At 40.4% G+C, this 14,035-nt stretch overlaps 1 long non-coding RNA gene across 1 annotated transcript in view; it reads left to right on the plus strand.

Annotated features, from left to right (window-relative positions):
- LOC128643601 (uncharacterized) overlaps positions 1-14,035 on the plus strand; it is a 48,221-nt gene that overhangs the window by 18,586 nt on the left and 15,600 nt on the right. The window contains exon 3 of the long non-coding RNA XR_008399842.1: positions 12,397-12,434. This is a non-coding gene — a long non-coding RNA (uncharacterized LOC128643601). The remainder of the gene's footprint in view (positions 1-12,396; positions 12,435-14,035) is intronic.

A 14,035-nucleotide genomic window follows, 5' to 3' on the forward strand; every position in this document is an offset into this window, starting at 1 on the left:
ATCTTAACGACTCCGGTTAAAATCATAGTAAAAATCTCTGTCAGATTCTTCCTCAAACTCTGCCAGAGAAGTAATAACACGCTCCGGTGCTATTTTAAAATAACAAACTTTTGATTGAAGTCATAAAAACTAAGTATAATCACCATAGTCCTCTCACACATCCTATCTAGTCGTTGGGTGCAAGAGAATGACTGGGACTGACGTAGAGGGGAGGAGCTATATGCAGCTCTGCTGGGTGAATCCTCTTGCATTTCCTGTTGGGGAGGAGTTATATCCCAGAAGTAATGATGACCCGTGGACTGATCACACATAACAGAAGAAAGTGTGTTTTTTTAAATTTTTTCATCATATTTTATAAAAAAAATTAGTAAATTATAAGATATGATAAAAATAATGGTATCTTTAGAAAGTCCATTTAATGATCGAGGAAAACGGTATATAATATATGTGGGTACAGTAAATGAGTAAGAGGAAAATTACAGCTAAACACAAACACAGCAGAAATGTAAAAATAGCCTTGGTCCTTAAAGGGACACTGAACCCAATTTTTTTTCTATCATAATTCAGATAGAGCATGCAATTTTAAGCAACTTTCTAATTTACTCCTATTATCAAATTCTTTTTATTCTCTTGGTATCTTTATTTGAAATGCAAGAATGTAAGTTTAGATGACGGCCCATTTTTGATGAACACACTGTGTTGTTCTTGCTGATTGGTGGATAAATTCACCCACCAATAAACAAGTGCTTTCCATGGTTCTGAACCAAAAAAATAGCTTAGATGCCTTCTTTTTCAAATAAAGTAAGCAAGAGAACAAAGAAAAATTGATAATAGGAGTAAATTAGAAAGTTGTTTAAAATTGCTGCTCTATCTGAATCACAAAAGAAAAAAATTGGGTTCAGTGTCCCTTTAAGGGTAAGAAATTTAAAGATGGTTTGGTCCTTAAAGGGACATGAAACCCAATTTTTTTCTTTTATGATTCAGATAGAGAATATAATTTACTTCTAATTTACTTCTATTATATAATTTGTTTCATTCTCTTGGTATAATTTGTTGAAGGAGCAGCAATGCACTAATAGTTTCTAACTGAACATGTGTGAGCCAATCACAATCGATATATAAATATATGCAGCCACCAATCAACAGCTAGAACCTGTTTCTGAGCTTGCCTAGATAAACATTTCAGCAAAGGATAACAAGAGAAGAAACAAATTAAATAATAGAAGTAAATTAGAAAGTTGTTCAAAATGTTATTCTCTATCGGAATCATGAAAGAAAAAAATTGGGTTTCATGTCCCAATAATATACTGTATGTCATACTCTGTAATTCAAGATTTATCAATTATAAAAGTACTCTGTATCTTTACAAAAATTGATGTAACATTTACAATAAGCAGATGTAGTATCTTGCATAAGCAGACAGAGACTGGAAGTTAATCTGGTGGTTTATGAAGCTTCTATGACATTTTTAGACGTTGTATAAGGCAGATTGCATATACTGTACAACATTCCTTTAAAAATAAGTCTCCTGCAGCAAAATGGGTCTTAAAGTCCTTTCTACATTGGCCAATATTTATTTAAGTGCTTTTGAAGCATTATGAGAATGTTATTGTTATTGTTATTTGAAGAGCACCAACAGATTTTGCAGCCCTAATTATTTAAGAGGTATTGGCTTTGCTATAGAAATATTGAAACCATTGCTGAGTTTGTAGAAGAGATGAAATTCTCAACTTCCTCATCAGGAAACTCATTTGGGTTCATCTTCAGATCTGATTGCACTCAGTGATAGGAATAATCTATTGGTTTATTATACTGTTCACCTCCAACACTGTTAAGCCAGTACAATGTAGCTTGTACTTTGGGAGACTGGAGAGGACAAGGACAACTTAGGCTAATATATTTGTTTAAGACTTTTTGTTAGTTGTTTTGGATGATATTTCTTTCAATAAGAATCATAAAGCCCATGTTTTCCACACCTTGATTTGCACCATCAGTAATATCAAAGGGACACATTATTTCCAGTGATCTGAGAACTTGAGATATAAGGTGGGTTATAAGTGTTGTCTCTTGAAAATCTGATATAATTGTTCACCTTATTATGTGCCCCTGAGGTTTGATTTACTTGGTTGAGACTTGCAGGAAGGTAAAGGACCTCATAACTGAACACAAGTCCAAAATTACATATAAGAAATTGGACACTTAGGTCTCTCCCAGCTTTGTACAGACAGGACATAATGTTAGCCAGTTGAGGCTCCAAGCTATACAACAGGTAAAACAATTTAAGAGCAAAATGAAAAGAAAACAGGTATTGGACCCACACTCCAGAAACTCTGAAGCCAAGCGTTTCAACAAAGAAAGTCTCCCTAATGGGGTTGGGGAAACCAGACATGGACTCCTTGTCCAGTGTGTTTAGAGGAATATGGCTGCACCTCACTGACGAGGCCCAATAAAGGTGGAAATGATCATCTGGGGATGTCATGTTCCTTGTTCAGAGAAAGATTACCTGGTATTTTGGGACTGGACTTACCTTATCTGGCATAATCAGACTGATATATTTCAGGAAAGTTCTCCTCTGTGAAAAGCACAACTGGGCTACTGAGCTGTTTTTTCGTTCCTAATACCTGTAGAGTGCTTTACTTTCTGTATGCAAACAAATAAAGCATGTTTTAGATGTTTGAAATATTGTTCAAGTCTGACTTGGGAGAGATCTAGTGAGAATTCCTAAAAAACATTTTTATTTTAATATTTGTTTGAATTTGTTTTAACTTAAATAACTCTGTATGATAAAAAAAATTATATTAAGTTCAATATTTGTATTTGCCTCTAGGTGGTGCTATAGTATTATACATTTTGAAACCTAGTAGACTTGAAATGCAGTGCACCTGTCTGTAACTTTAGATATATCTAAGGCTTTGGGGGCTATTAATTTTGTTGTTGTTATTGTGATGTTGGGATAAATTATGTAGCAATAATGGTATTTTTTTATGAATTTGACCGGAGCTTTATTTTATTTGGCATTCCCATCTGGGATTTGATAAACTTCTATGTACATTTGTACAGTATAACTCACAAACTGATTTTACATCATCAGTAAACTGCTGCAAGACTTTTCAGCCCTAGATGTGATGTCATGTAGCTGAGCATTATGCACCAGTGATTTAATTATGGCTAGATTACGAGTTTTGCGGTACGGCTATTAACGCTGAAAAATTGGCCATTACGCTGAAAGGGCCAGGAACGCATATTACGAGTTGCAGTGGTATAGCTGTACCGCAAGCAATTTAGCGTGTAACGCAACGTCCATTCTGCACTAAAAAAAATTTTGTTTGAGTGCAGGATTTTCAATGCGCCTGTATTACAGGTTGTGCGGTCTGGCTAAAATGCTTGCATTACAGCCTATACCGACACAATCCATACCACCATCTGAGAGCAGTAGTTATGGATTTTGCGAAACAAAAATTATTAAAAAATCTCATAACTAAAATGTTACAAAGTACACTAACACCCATAAACTACCTATTAACCCCTAAACTGCCACCCTCCCGCATTGCAAACACTATATTAAACTTATTAACCCCTAATCTGCCGCCCACCCACATCGCGACTATTAAATAAACCTATAAACCCCTAATCCGCGGCTCCCCGACATCGTCGACACTAAATATAATTATTAACCCCTATTCCGCAGCTCCCCGACCGCAGACAATAATAAAAGTTATTAACCCCTAATCCGCTGCCCCCTGACATCGCCGACACCTAAATAAACCTGTTAACCCCTAAACCGCCAGCCTCCCACATCGTAACTACTAAACTACATCTATTAACCCCTCCATATCTCAAAACACTAAATTAAACTATGAACCCCTAAACCTAACACCCCCCTAACTTTAAATTAAAATATAACTTTCTTAAAATAAATAAAAACTAAAATACCTGTGAGATTAAAAAAAAAATATGTTTAAACTATAAATTAACCTAACATAACTATTCTAATAAAATTAAACAACTACAAATTAAAAAATCTAAATTACAAATGTAAAAAAAAACTAATACTACGAAAAAAGTTAAAAAATCTAAAATTACAAAAAATAATAAACACTAAATTACGAAAAATAAAAAAAACTCTAAGCTTACAAAAATAATAAACGCAATTATCAAAAATAAAAACAATTACACCTAATCTAATAGCCCTAAAAAAATAAAAAGCCCCCCCAAAATAAAAACACCCCCTAACCTACAATAAACTACCAATAGCCCTTAAAAGGGCCTTTTGTAGGGCATTGCCCTAAGCTAAACAGCTCTTTTACCTTAAAAAAAACTAAACTACCCATTGTCCCTAAAGGGGCATTTGTATGGACATTGCCCTTAAAAGGGCATTCGGCTCTTTTACAAGTGCCCATCTCTAATCTAAAAAACCCCACCCAACAAAAAAAATAATAAAAACTAACACTAACCCTATAAAATATACTCACGGTTCCTGAAGTCCGGACATCTATCTTCATCCAGGCAGCGAGAAGTCTTCATCAGGCGGCGACACCTTCATCCATCTCGGGGATGTCTTCTATCTTCATCCCAGCTGCGCTGAGCGGAGCTATCCTGGACGGTGAAGACATCCTGCTCGGAGTGACCTCTTCATACGGTCACCGCCGTACACTGAAGTTGAATGCAAGGTAGCCGTTTCAAAATGGCATACCTTACATTCCTATTGGCTGATTTGATTCTTCAAATACAAATCAGCCAATAGGATGAAAGCTTCTGAAATCCTATTGTCTGTTCAAAACAGCCAATAGGATGAGAGCTACTGAAATTCTATTGGCTGTTCAAATCTATAATAATATTATAATATTCAGGTCTGGACTCTGGACTGCATTATCAGTGTGCTTGAGATCGTTATCATGCTGAAAAATAAAACCATTCCCAATCAGGTGCTTTCCAGAAGGAATGGCAAGATGAATTAAAATCAGGAGGAGGATAGGCAGGTACTACTCCAGACATGAAGGTAAAATATAAAGTCTTTATTTATACAAATTAAAAGAATTGACAGACATGGCAGCAAGTGAGCAGAACGTCTGACATGTTTCGCACCTCACTGGGCGCTTACTCATAGACTAGTCTATGAGTAAGTGCCCACTGAGGTGCGAAACATGTAAGACCTTCTGCTCACTTGCTGCCATGTCTGTCAATTCTTTTAATTTGTATAAATAAAGACTTTATATTATACCTTCACGTCTGGAGTAGTACCTGCCTATCCGCCTCCTGATTTGTGTTATAACGGCTTGATCCTCCGTTCCAGGCTACGGTGCTCCACGGGTGTTTGGTATCTGGTTTACAAGCCCAGCAGGGCTTCTGGGTAAGAGACTGCTCGCCAAGGTTGCGGTACCTCCTCCTCCATGATGAATTAAAACCTGTCTGTACTTTTCAGCATTCATGATCCCATCTTTTCAGACAATATCCCTGGTACAGCTATAATACTCTATTCCACTCATCTTCATTGCAATCTTTGTGAGATTTAGCATATCTTAGCCTTTTCACACTGTAGTAGTTTCTTGGCTGCTACCCTTCCACAACGACCATTCCTTATCAAGCTTCTTCGGACGGACTGTAAAATGGTCAACTTGGCATTCCAATGAAGCTGCCAGATGCTGAGCTAGGTCCTTGCTGGAGTTCTTCTGGTCTCTCAAAGAAGAAACTCTGAGAAACTTCTCATCAGATTTTGAAAGTTTTCTTACCCTTCCAGTCATGTTTTTTGTCCTTGACCTCTCCTGAGTCTTCAAATTTCTTTATAACAGCTTGAATGCCACATCTTGTGTATCCAGTTTGTTTGCTGATTTCCCTTTGAGAGTGGCCTTGCTGATGCAAAAGTATGATTTTATGTCTTTCAAAGTCTGTGATCTTTCGCATTTTGAATGGAATGATGTGATTGGAAGTTGGACTTATAAGCAACCATCGAATGAATTAAACTCATACCACATGTGTATTTAATGCTCAAGCATGTCTTGCACAAATCTAATGTAATAGACCTATTTCACAGCAGTCTGTCAGGGTTCTTTCCCTCTTTTGTTTGCCATGTGCTGCTGGCAGTCATTTTACTCACCTCTCTTGCTGACTCTGCTGCATACTGTGTGATGCTGCTCATTTCCTGCACTTCCTTTTATGGCCAGACTGTTGTACATTATCCGTGTGAGACAGGATGCAGTCTCAGAATTGTGATGTCATCACTTATTATTTAAAGGGCCTCTGTTCAGTATGCTTTGCCCTTGCGTTGTCTCAGACCTGTTTGTGAGAGCTCCTGTGTATTACCTGGCTGTCTGACGTCCCTCCTGGTTCCTGATCCCTGGCTTATTCCTGACTCTGCTGTTCTCCTTTTTCGTGATTCCGGCTCGTCTGACTACTCTCTTTGGCTCCTGACTCAGCTCGTCTGACTACCATTTTTTGCTATTAATAAAGGTGTTATTATTTTGCACTTCTAGTCTCAGTCTGATTCCTGGCACCCTGACATTAAGCAAGGGCCATGAATCTTGATGGTGCTAATAATCCACCTTTACCTGCGATAATTTCCAGGATCGATGAAAAGGATCACCGCTTGGATCAATTTGCACTAGCCCTGCAAACCCTGCTGACTCGCACTGCACATTTGGACCAAAGTGTCCCGCAAGTTATGGCTGCTACTGTTTCCACTGCTGCATCCAGTCCTACCAGGAGCATGTCCGGTTCTGCACCTCTACCTCAGCGATATGGAGGTGATCCTAATCAGTGCAGAGGATTTTTTAACCAGGTGGGCATTTACTTTGATATGTTACCTCAGGCGTTTCCCTCTGACAGAGCTAAGGTGGTATTTCTCATCTTGTTACTCTCTGACACAGCTCTTGCCTGGGCTAATCCCTTGTGGGAGACTAATAAACCTGTGATTTCAAATTACCCTGAATTTGTGGCCTCCTTTCGAAGGGTATTTGATGTTCCGGCTCGCTCCTCCTCTGCTGCTGTCCATTCAGCAAGGTACAAGATCTGTTGCTCAGTATGCCATTGAGTTCCGTACGCTAGTCGCAGAGGTAGGTTGGAACAATGAAGCCCTTGTTGCCGCCTTCTTTCATGGGCTCTCTGATGCGATTAAAGACGAAAATGCTGCCAGAGATTTACCAGAAGATCTCGAGGCATTGGTGTCTTTTTTGACCCTAATTGACATCAGACTAAGTGAGAGGTAATCTTTCAAGGAGCGCTTGCGGAAGCCTCCTGTTCCGTTGTCTCCTATGTGTTCGTTCCCACCCATGCCTCCCTCTCCTCCCATGCCTCCTAGTGCTGAGTCACCAGGTACTGCTGAGCCGATGCAGTTGGGATTCATGCATCTCTCAGTGGCGAAGAGGGCCTTTAGGAGGAGGGAGGGGCTCTGCCTCTATTGTGGGTTACAGGGCCACCTTTTGAAGTCTTGTCCTACACGGCCGGGAAACGCTCACACCTAAGGTCCTGTCTGGAGCAGACCTTGGGTGGTTTATCCTTGTCCCCGGAATCGCTAAAGGAGAAACCTTTGGTCACGGTTGTCCTTTCCTGGGTGGACTCCTCAATAGTCACCCAGGCTCTTATTGACTCCGGTGCTGCAGGCTATTTAATTGACAGTGCTTTTGTATCAAAGCACTCCATTCCTGTTTTGCCTCGGTCCGTTCCGCTTGCTATTGAAGCCATTGATGGCAGGCCCCTTCAGCCCGCACTCATTACTCACGAAACTGCTCCGTTATCTATGGCTGTTGGGGCTCTCCATTTTGAAACCCTCCAGTTCCAGGTGATTAACTCTCCGCATTTTCTGGTTGTTCTGGGTTATCCCTGGCTCCAAAAGCACAATCCCAGTCTTGACTGGTGCAGGTCCGAAATTTTGTCGTGGTCTCTGCAATGTATTTCCACTTGTCTTCGGAAACCAGTTAAAGTCTTGTGCACTTCTTCGGTATCTCAATTGCCAGAGGAGTACCGAGAGTTCCTAGACGTTTTTGACAAGGTGTGTGCCAATACGTTGCCTCCTTACCGGTCTTACGATTGTACCATAGACCTGCAACCGGGAGCCATTCCTCCCTGGGGCCAGGTTTACCCTCTGTCTGTTGCAGAGAATTGTGCTATGGAGAAGTATGTTGCAGATGCTCTGTCGCGGGGGATCATCCGCAAATCCTGCTCTCCTGCAGGGGCTGGCTTCTTCTTTGTGAAGAAAAAGGGTGGCGAGTTAAGACCATGCATCGATTATAGGGGTCTTAATCGTCTTACCATTAAGAATGCTTACCCTATTCCTCTCATTACGGAACTCTTTAACCGCCTCAAGGGAGCTACGGTCTTTTCTAAACTTGATTTGAGAGGAGCGTACAATCTTGTTAGGATCAAGGAGGGCCACGAATGGAAAACAGCATTTAACACCAGGAGCGGGCATTATGAGTATCTTGCAATGCCCTTTGGCCTATGTAATGCTCCTGCTGTTTTCAAGGAATTTATTAATGATGTCCTATGAGATATGTTGCAACAGTGTGTTATGGTTTACTTAGAAGACATCCTCATACACTCACCCACACTTGAGGCTCGTCGTTCTGATGTTACACGGGTTCTTCAGAGACTACGTGAGAATGGCCTGTTTTGTAAACTCGAGAAATGTGAGTTCCATCAGACTCAAGTAACCTTCCTAGGTTATGTTATCTCTGTTGCAGGGTTCTCCATGGATCCTGACAAGTTATCTGCAGTTCTGCTGTGGCCTCACCCAGTTGGTCTTCGGTCTATTCAAAGTTTTTTGGGGTTCGCCAATTACTATAGAAAGTTTATTAAAAACTTCTCTTCCTTGATCAAACCTATCACAGACATGACCCGTAAAGAGAATGATCCACTCCATTGGTCACCTACTGCCATTAAGGCCTTTGATAGTCTTAAGACTGCCTTTGCTGCTGCTCCAGTTCTGGCTCATTCTAACCCTGTCCTGCCTTTCGTTCTTGAGGTCGATGCGTCTGAGATGGGAGTAGGTGCCCTCTTGTTTCAACATCCTACGCCTGATGGTCCCTTGCATCCGTGTGGTTTCTTCTCTAAGAAATTGTCTCCAGCGGAGTGCAATTATGAAATTGGCGACAGGGAATTACTGGCCATAATTTTGGCACTCAAGGAATGGAGGCATCTTCTCGAGGGTACTAGCGTGCCAGTGCTCATTCTTACTGACCACAAGAATTTAACTTATCTATCTGAAGCAAAACGTTTGTTGCCCCGACAGGCCAGATGGGCGCTATTTTTGTCTCGGTTTAATTATGTGGTCTCCTACCTGCCTGGTAATAAGAATGTTAGGGCTGATGCCCTCTCTCGACAATTTTTGCCTCTGTCCAAGGAGGAGTCTGTACCTACTCCAGTTATACCTCCTGACCATATTTTGGCTACCATACGTACTAATTTGACTTCTCCCTTGGGGGAGGAGATCCTGGCTGCACAAACCAATGCACCTCCTGAGAAACCTAGTGGTAAGTGTTTTGTTCCTGAGAATCTTCAAACTAAACTTTTGCACACTTACCACTATCCTAAAGCCGCAGGTCACCCAGGCAAGAACCAAATGATTTGATCTGTCACTCGACAATTCTGGTGGCCCAGTCTTCATTCTGATATTGCTGCGTATGTTGCCTCCTGCTCAGTTTGTGCACAGAATAAGACTCCTCAACGTCTTCCTGTGGGTCTTCTTCAACCTATTGCAAATGGTGAGCGTCCTTGGACACATCTTTCCATGGACTTCATTGTCAAGCTCCCTGTTTCCAATGGCAATACTGTTATCCTTATGGTGGTTGACCGTTTTTCTAAAATGTCACATTGCATTCCCTTGAAGAAGTTGCCTACCGCTCAGGAGCTAGCTTCAATTTTTGCCTGGGAGGTCTTCCGTTTACATGGGTTACCCAAGGAGATAGTGTCGGACTGGGGTAGCCAGTTTGTCTCCAGATTTTGGCGTTCCTTTTGTGCTCAAATGGGGATCCAGCTTTCCTTCTCCTCTACATATCACCCTCAATCCAATGGGGCTGCGGAATGGTCTAATCAAGCTCTGGAACAGTTCCTCTGTTGCTATGTCTCAGATCACCACAATAATTGGTCTGAACTGTTACCTTGGGCAGAGTTTGCTCATAATAGTGCTATTAATGCTTCCTCCAAGTTATCCCCATTCATGGCGAATTATGGGTTTCAACCATCCTTGTTGCCTGAGTCATTCATGTCTCAGGGTATTCCGGCTTTGGAGGAGCATCTCCGGCAACTCCACATGAGTGCAGATTCAGGATTGCCTTCATCGTTCTATGCAGCGCCAAAAGTTCCAGGCTGATCGTAGGCATCTGCCCGCTCCTTCCTACCAGGTTGGTGAGAGAGTTTGGCTGTCCTCCCGCAACTTGAACCTTCATGTGCCTTGCAATAAACTGGCTCCCCGTTATGTTGGTCCTTTTCGTATACTCCAATGTTTTTCATGTTTCCCTCTTGAAACCATTGGTTTGTAATCAGTTTATCACTGTGTTGCCTCGTCCTTGTCCTATCTTTGTTGACAACCATGAGGAGTATGAGGTCAGCAGCATTATTGACTCTCGTATGTCCAGGAGCCGCGTACAGTATTTGGTTCACTGGAGGGGATACGGTCCGGAGGAGCGTTCATGGGTTCCCTCCTCTGATGTTCATGCTCCCGCCCTCCTCCGTGCCTTCCATGCCCATTTCCCCAATAAGCCTTTTGTCCACCCGCGGGGGGAGGGGTCGTTGAGGGGAGGGTACTGTCAGGGTTTTTTCCCTCTTTTGTTTGCCATGTGCTGCTGGCAGCCATTTTACTCACCTCTCTTGCTGACTCTAGTGCATACTGTGTGATGCTGCTCATTTCCTGCACTTCCTTTTATGGCCAGACTGGTGTACATCATCCGTGTGAGACAGGATGCAGTCTCAGAATTGTGATGTCATCACTTATTATTTAAAGGGCCTCTGTTCAGTATGCTTTGCCCTTGCGTTTTCTCAGACCTGTTTGTGAGCGTTTCTGTGTATTACCTGGCTGTCTGACGTCCCTCCTGGTTCCTGATCCCTGGCTTATTCCCGACTCTGCTGTTCTCCTTGATCCTGATTCCGGCTCGTCTGACTACTCTCTTTGGCTCCTGACTCGGCTCGTCTGACTACCAGCTCTGGTTTTGATTCCTGGCTTGTTATTTGACTTGTCGACTTTTTATTATTTTTTGCTATTATTAAAGGTGTTATTATTTTGCACTTCTCGTCTCAGTCTGATTCCTGGCTCCCTGACACAGTCATTTTGACATGAAATAGTAGGACAAATACAGGTGTTAGCAATGACATTAATTAGGGTTCCCTTCCATTTAGGTTTAAGAGAGCCAGGTTCCCGCTATTGCTCAAGTGTAAGGGAGGTAACACTAAATACTTGCCACTTTAGCCTATAGAATTATATATAGAGATTTATTTCCGTTTTTTTATTACTGCCTATGATTATCCTGTATTTTCTGGATGTATTCTAATAAAGAGACTGATAAATAATTATATATGGTCATTGTACCATTGATAAAACAACAAATATAATGGTGGCCTAAGACTTTTTTGCACAGTATGTCTGTAAATACATATAAACACATATATAGATATATATCTATACATATACAATATACTGTATATATATATATATATATATATATATATATATAACAGAAACTTGCACTCGCTGATCTTTTTTAAACACACTTTTTACTGTGAAAACATAGTGACGTTTTGGGAAAAAATATCCCCTTCCTCACTAGCACCCTTAGCTCTAAAGTGAGAGTGCTCTCCTGTGTTCTAATATATATATACGATCCATGGATGTTACCCACGGCTGGCAGCCGTAAATCCTGGGATATACAAAAAAGCAGGCAAACACAGGATTTCCTCAATCGCCTTTATTCAACAAGGAAAGGCTAAATACCAAACGTTTTGGCTCTCGCAGGAGCCTTCTCTCAATGGAAGCCAAACAGTCATGTCTTTTATTAGATGCTGTAATGAGTGTATTCATATTTTGTTATGTATTTTTGATGTGTTTTGTGCAACTTTTATGTTTCATGAAACAGTTTACCAGTGCTTTGTAGTCGCTGTAAGCATTCTAGCAAAAAATTGTGATTGCGCTCAAGTGATCATGAGCATAAACCCTCACAATATACCCCCTTATCGCTCAGGTGCAAATGTTTGCGCTTCACTTTTAATGTAGCCCACAGTTGGGTAAGATACCCTATAGCCCCATACTAGTCAGCTCAGTCACATTTAAATAAACATGCTTATTTTTTGTTTTATCTGTATTTTATTTAATAAAAACAAGTTAACAAAAATAGCTCCAATCACACTTTCAGATTATGAAACATGAACTAAGCTTACATTTGGTTATCTAACTGTGAGATTTCTTTCCCTCAGGCTGTGCACTGTTGCAGGGTCCAGAAATGATATAGAGGGTAAGTCACTGGCATGTTGTCCTAAATCTGCCATTATATTTCTCTTGTGTAATATTAAAGGGACATTGTAGTGTAAAAATGACAATCTCTAATTCATAAATACGTTATATTTCACTACAAATTGGTTAAACACATAGATAAAGGGACATAAAAAACAATATTTTTTTCATGATGCAGATAGAAAATACATTTTTTAAACAAATTAACAATTTACTTCTATTATCAACTTTGCTTCATTCTCTTGGTATCCTTTTGTTAAAGGAGCAGCAATGCACTACTTGGAGTTAGCTGAACACAGCAAGTGAGCCAATGACAGGAGGAATATAAGGGCCGCCACCACTCAGCAGCTATTTTCCAGTAGTTTGTTGCTGCTCCTGAGCCTATCTAGGTATGATTTTCAACAAAGAATGCAGAGAGAATGAAGCAAACTAGATAATGGAAATAAATTGGAAAGTTATTTAAAATTGCTCTATCTGAATAAGGAAATAAAAAAAATTGGGGGTTTTATGTCCCTTTAAAGTCCTGCTCTGAGGCCACAAATAGTGTTGGTTACTAACAGACAACAGCTGGTGAAGCAATTGTCAGTGGCAAACCTACAGCACCACCAATCACTGGCTGTGTCCAGCTCGGACGCTGCGTGTTCCACTACCAGTAGTATAAAAAGTACACACATTATAGAGCAAGTCATTTCTACAAAAGTCTTACATTGGACCCACTGTAAAAATGTTTAAACCCCCTATGTGTATAGGATTCCTGTTCTAAACTACACTTTACCCAGCGTTCAAGTCTGTACCACAAACTGAACACTTAAATATCCAGCATTTTCACTGCCCTGAGTGCAGATTAATTTTTTTATAAAGCATTGAGGCTTTGGCTGCGCCGCAGCCTACAGAAATTCACTTGTTTGTAACTGGCACTAATAGGATAAAAGTCAATGCTCTATGTAGCACTTGCACAAATAAGGTTAAATCTCTGATCCTACTGTCAACAGGAAGTTAAATCAGTGCTCTGCTGGCAGTAAAGGGGTCAAATCAATGCTTTGTTTGTTACTAATTGCTAAGAGGAATAGCATTACAGCTTTGCGTATGTTACTGATTAGTAAGGAGATAAAATCACTGATTTATTACTGGCAACTAAGAGCTCATTAATCACCTGTGGGAAACTATACAGGCGTAGGGTGGAGTTTGCATAGGAATAAAAAAGTAATCACAAATGAGTATTACTAGTGGAACTTTAACTACTAAGTTAAAGGGACACTAAACCCCAATTTTTTCTTTCATGATTCAGATAGAGCAGCGATTTTAAAAAACTTTCTAATTTACCCCTATTATCAACTTTTCTTCTTGAAAAAGAAGGTATCTAAGCTAAGGAGACAGACAATTTTTGGTTTAGACCCTGGACAGCACTTGTTTATTGGTGGGTGAATTTATCCACCAACCAGCAAGAACAACCTAGGTTGTGAACCAAAAATGGGCCGGCTTCTAAACTTACATTCTTGCTTTTCATATAAAGACAGCAAGAGAATACAGAAAAAAATGATAATAGGAGTAAATTAGAAAGTTGCTTAAAATTGCATGCTCTATCTGAATCAGAGTCTAAGA

The sequence above is a fragment of the Bombina bombina genome, unplaced genomic scaffold, assembly GCF_027579735.1.
Source record: "Bombina bombina isolate aBomBom1 unplaced genomic scaffold, aBomBom1.pri scaffold_568, whole genome shotgun sequence".
In the NCBI taxonomy this organism is placed as follows: domain Eukaryota; kingdom Metazoa; phylum Chordata; class Amphibia; order Anura; family Bombinatoridae; genus Bombina; species Bombina bombina.